Here is a 6,000-nt window from a genome sequence, read left to right as displayed (position 1 = left end):
AAAGCTTAACTGTGCTCTTGCCCATCTTCAAACTCTTCTCAATTACATTTCTCAGACACTTCTCAATTATAAGACCCTTTCTCTAGTAATCCTCAACAGCAAGGACCTGCAAAAATCCTGCTTCCTTCTTCCTCTGGACCACATGCAACCTTCATCCCTGCTCCTTCTCTGCTTTCCCCAGTTCCTAAATCTGTTTCTTCACTCAGGCTTCAGAGAACCAAACCCCTTGCTAAGACCACAAATACCAAAGCCACCTCTGCTCTGCTCCTCTGCATTGCTGTCTCACCACAGTGTGCTGACATCTCACTGAGGAGGGGAAAGCCCACCCCAGTGCCTGAGATTGCTGCCATCTTTGCAAAAAGAGGGTTGAAAACTTGCTTTTTTCTTTTTTATGGGAAAGAGCAGGTAATGCTCCCAGTGCTCAGCACTTACACTAAGGCACAAATTCTCTCTGCAGATCTCCTGGCCTCAAAGTTCACAACAGCACTCTCCACTGATCTTCTAGGAGCAGTATTGTAAGTAGTAGCAAAATGGTTTGTATTAAATGCCCTGAATGTTACATATCTAATAAATAGAATTAAACTTTCCAAAGAAATCTGTGTCCAGTTGGAAGTTCATCATCTTTTACACAGGAAAATAACTGTGTAAATTAAAAAGTCTCTCTTGTTTCCTGTTCTGCTTCATTATGTATTGTCCACCTACTACCTCTTGCTGCAGTTTTAAAAGAAAATCTTCCTGAAATCTACTCAGAATTTAAATCCTTATTGCAAAGCATCAAAGAATAATCAAAATGTGCTCTGTCATATCAAGGTCATCTAATTAGAAAAGCTCATGGAATTATTTATATACATATACTTTCATGATAATTTAATAATTAATATGCTTAAGGAAATAATCTCATTCTCTTCTATTTCACAGTATACATCATGAAATATTATTTCATTACTGTGTACATTTGTCATTTTATCTATTTAAAATAAATATATATTTTAATATCTTTAATCAATAGTTTTCTAGGGGAAGAAGACGACTATTACTTGTATAGTGTAGCACTGTGTGGACTTGTTGTAAAAGCGTAATCCTATTTGTAACTTTTTTCTTTCAATTTGTATAAAAGTTTGAGCAAAGTCTGCAAACAAAAAATGACAGCAGTCACTTGAGCCCTGTTAATGTGCCGACTGGAGCTGTTGGGCATAATAACTCTGCCTAATTTTCAGAGTGGCACTGAAAATGGAGGCAGGACAAGAGATGCAGTCAAACCCCAAGAAGAAATGAAAATAACTACAGAAATAAACACTGCACTCCTGTGCTACAAGTTTCCTCCAGCGATGTATACATGCTGCAGCAACCCCCCTAGGCCAAAACAAACTGCTAGCTGCGGGATGCTGAACTGTTTGAGCAAACATACTGCTGCACCTCATCCAGATCTGACAGCTTCACACTGTCCTCGCTGGGTACCAGGCTCTTGGTTGCGAATGAGAACAGGTAACCCCGGGCAGACGGCGTGTTAAATGGCACAGCTGAGGAAGCCTGGCCTTCTTCCTTGCTCCTGGTCCCCTTAGCAAGTTGGCTTCCCTCTCCATAACGCCACTCATCAGATGCTGTCGGGCCTGCACGTGCCTGTCGAAATTCAGCAGCAGTTCTGTTGATGCTGCAATGATGCAAAATGAGGCAGGTGTGGAGGTGTGCGGAACCAGGTGAAGTCATTCTCCCTCTGCAGCTGAGGCACCCCACACCTGCTCTAAATCCACCCTGCAGCTCACTCTGGGCAGAGCCTCTCCCCCTGCAGAAACGCCTGTTCTCATGGGCTGAGGGGACCAGCCCTCCCTCCCCTCCTCCCCCACTTGCATCCAGCCCAGCTGCCATCGCTCAAAGCCCCAGGAGGTGTCACCATGCCTCTGGCATGTTCAAATTCAACCTAGGTCAGAACCAAAAGGATCTTTCCAGGATTCAGAAGCCTCGTGCAGGGCCAAAACTGCCAGCAGGTAGTGCTCTCCCAAATGACGGATCTTCGTGCAAGGCCAGGACTATCACCCCTCTCTCACAGAAGCACCACTTAGTATTCATGGCACAGATTTAGCAATCACGGGATTCAATGCTATGAAATAATTGGTGGGGTTTTTCTGGTGTGTTGGAGAATGGCTCAGAGACAAGGGTCCTGTGCCTTTAGCCAATAGATTGTAAGCCTGCATGCCTAAATTGTGCCTTGTCATGTATTAAGAAAATCTTTGAATGAACGTTGGCACAGGCTCTGCTCATACAAAAAGAAAAAGGGGGAATTGTTGGAGAATGGCTCAGAGACAAGGGTCCTGAGCCCACCGAGCAATTGTATGATCAGAGCCTGCTCTAGCTGCTGATGCTGAGCCTCACTAGGGTTTGCCTGCAGCTGCTGGCAGCTGCTGATACCTGAGGAATGTCAAGGACGCTTCAGCCCTGTGTACCGTGGTGTGTCGAAAACAGGTTAAGGGGAATTAGGAATAGTGGTCTGAGAAACCCAGTGTTATGATAACGGTGGTCTGAGAAACATTGTGTTACGGTACTGTCGTGTATCGAAAACAAGTCAACAGGAATCAGAAATAGTAGCGTGAGAAACTTAGTGTTATGAGAAGCTTGTGCTGTAAGCTATCTGCAAGTAGGTGGACCGTGCGAATACGACCCTTAGAGCTTAAGCCAATCAGCTAGTAACTAGTAGGCATAATTAGTAGAAAGATTATAAAAGGCTGTAATGAAAATCAATAAACGGAAGCACACTTTATCACTCATACTGAGTCGGCTACGTTCTTCCTCCTTGGCCTGGGTCCTCGGCTCACCCAGCCCGGCACTGGTGTAATGGGTTTTCTTGTCTTTAAAAAAAAACCCAACATGGTGTGCACAGTCTCCATGTGTCCTTTCCCCTCCTCTTCCCACTACCTCCCTGCTGCGATGCCCCCAGGAGCCCAGCAGGCTGAGCCTGGGAGCCTATGTGTGTATCTGAAGGTGATTTTTTTTGAGAAGTGGGGAGAGATTTAATCAGTAGCAAGAAATATATTGAGAAGCAGGAAGTTTCTCCCCTCTGGAGACTGTCATATGTGTGAAGAGTAATGCAGCACTTACCCTGATGGCTGGACCTTATTTGTGGAGGATGTACCCTGCATTTTCTTAAGTTATATCAAGCCAATGGATGAATTGAAGGGTAGCACTGTGTGTGCTCTTATTTATAAATCCTTCTGTACTATTTTAAGCCAGGCTCGGGGTGGCAGGAGAGGGGACAGCTGCTGGCCGCAGCCTGTGATGCTCAGCCCAGGCCCTTCCCCATCCCACCGCTGGCCCCAGGACATGGTACCCAGAGTGACACGGGGCCGGAGGAGAGGCAATACAGAGACCCGGGGCAGAGGTGCCGAGGAGACAAAACTCACAACTGTGAGACCCAGATGAAAATCAGGTGACAGCCTAGTGCTTTCCCAGCCCACCTGAGAGCATACGTATATATGTGATATATGTATATTGATGCATGTTTTATATACATATACAAATTCCTGCTTAGGACACATGCTGGCACCTCCAGGACCAAAGAGGGTTTGGTTCAACCTCCAAGTGCCCCAGCAATGTGCTGGTGGGTGGAAGCACAACCGCCCATGGTGCAGCCCGTGAGGGTGGTTCCAGCACTGCAGAAGGTAAAATAAAGAAAATAACACTAGCAAGAACTGATGGTGAGGCAACTAGTGATTAAAAAAAAAAAAAAAAAAAAGGGGAAATGTCAGTGGAAGCCTTCTGTAGGTATAGAACCTACAAGTAAACTTGTCCAAATGACAGAATTAAAGATCAAAAATGTCACCTTCCAGTCATAAATTAATATTCCAAAGTAGAGAGAAGCTTTTTGCTGACTAGTGTTTCACTACACCTAGGCAAAACAGTAACGAGTCACTTCCACTAGGCACAAAGTACACAGCCCTGACTTGCGTTGTTCCAGTGTGGGGGGGGAGACATATTAAAATGTTAGTTGCCTATAGACAACATGTTATTACACAGCCTAATTAGAATTATTATTAAAATTATTAGAAATATTTAAAGCTCCTCACTCCCCATGCTGAACTCCTTAACAACAAATATTTGTCTTTGAAAGGCCTGTTCTTCCAAATAAGCATCCCTGATCCCAGAAATCAGCAAAGCCCATCAGCAAGGGGAAAAAACATTACCTCCAGATCTTTATTAAATCCCTTGGGAAAAGTAAAATATCTTAAAGTCAATAATTGTCCAGGGAAGTGGGAAGGTGCTAGCTCATGGTTGAGATGTCTTCCCTTACTCCCTCCAGCGACTGTCATACTGCTCCACCCCACCTGAGAAGGAGGAACAGCCTACAAGACACATGCAGAGTCTCAACCAACCTGTCCCATGGTTAAATTCATGCACTGTGAGTTACACACAGTTTGTAGCTCTGCACGACTGCTCTTGATCCACAAAGCAGAGCACATGAAAACTTTTTTTTAGAATTAAGACCTTCTATACGGTAGGTAGTTTTGCCAGGGGAAGAGCTCGGCAATATTTTCTATCAAATCTAATGTACAACTGAGCAGAAAAAAAGAATATGAAACAGATATTTATCTGTATCACCCATCCTCCAAATTTTTGTATATGTAACTATTTCTTGCACATATATGAGATCTCTCTAATGAATCTGCTTCAGCTAGCCAAATAACTTTTCTCCAGGATATTGTTTTTCCTTCATACTTCTTTGTTTGTAAAGTATTTTTCTTGTTAAAGTGCCTACCCTCAGTATAGATCTGCTTTAATTTCACAGAAGTACTTAAAAAATAGTCCTCCATGGATTTACCACTCAAATATTGCAACATTGAAAATCTGAATATAAAACACCGTATAAACCTAAATGAAATTGCCTTATAGGAATTGATTTTTATTGTCTCAGCTGATAGAAAAACAAAACGTAAAAAGCATACTGAAAAGTAAACTCAATTAAGGGCTAGTAATCTGAGATGTCATTAGTAGCATAAGCAAAGAGAGGTTTTGATTTACTGCGTGTTGTGTTCAGCTTGGCTCTGGTGTGCTGAGCAGCTCCACTCTGCCAGGAGGAGGGAACCTGGCAGTGGAGGAGAGAGCTCAGAGATTTTCAGTGGCCTGTCCTCGAGGGCTGATGGCCACCACGGGTAGCCTCCACAGTGGGAGCCAGAGAGGAATCAGGTAGGGGGTGAAGGCATCATGTACTGACCAGGGCATAGGAGACTACCAAAAATGTTGGGTGCTGGAGCAACAGTTAGAGACAGGGTAAGTAGGACTTTTACTTGAGGTTAAGGAGAGCTGTGTGATGGAATTATTCCCTTTCTATTTATTGAAATTTGGCTGTAAGAAGCTCCTTTTTATTTTCTTTATTATTTTAGTCTTGTTAGACTGGCTCTTTGAGTTTAAATGTGTGCTTGTTCTTCCCAAGTTGGCCCCAATTAAACCCGTGTATTCTTGATGTGTATTTAGGCAACAGTGTCACCAGAGGTTGTGACACTTGCATGCCTTGGGCCTCCTCGGCGGGCATGGTGCTGGCAGAGGGTGCCTTCTGCCACTGGGGAGATGCTGCAGGTGCCCGAGAGCTGGGGATGTCCTCCTGCGGAGAAGTGGCCACAGGAGGGGCACCCAGGTTTGACCCACTCTTGGCTTCCTCCTACTCTTGGCTGGGAGGCGACTTGCGGGGAGTGCCAATGCTTCTGACCTCTCATGTGGTGGAGGGGAAAAAAGAGAAAAAATTATGAGTATCTCTGTGTATAAGTCTTCTTGCAAAATAAAAAGCTGTTTTCTTCCATAAACCTAAGCCTCTGGAGGTGCCTCAACTCTTAGATGGCAGTTGATAAAACTGTAGGATGTATTTTCTGTTTCGGGTGAAAGCTGATGGTAAATGGGAGGGATTTACGTGCAGCTTAAAGGACACCCCCAGGAAGTGTAAGAGACCTGTAAAGCACCGAAGCTTTTAAATCTGAATCAAAAGAGAGATGATCACCAAGAGATAATGGTGGCCTT

Source organism: Tyto alba, unplaced genomic scaffold, assembly GCF_018691265.1.
Source record: "Tyto alba isolate M040663 unplaced genomic scaffold, T.alba_DEE_v4.0 Super-Scaffold_2000008, whole genome shotgun sequence".
Classification (NCBI taxonomy): domain Eukaryota; kingdom Metazoa; phylum Chordata; class Aves; order Strigiformes; family Tytonidae; genus Tyto; species Tyto alba.
The sequence above is the reverse complement of the archived record's forward strand: the minus strand, read 5'-3'. Positions refer to the sequence as shown.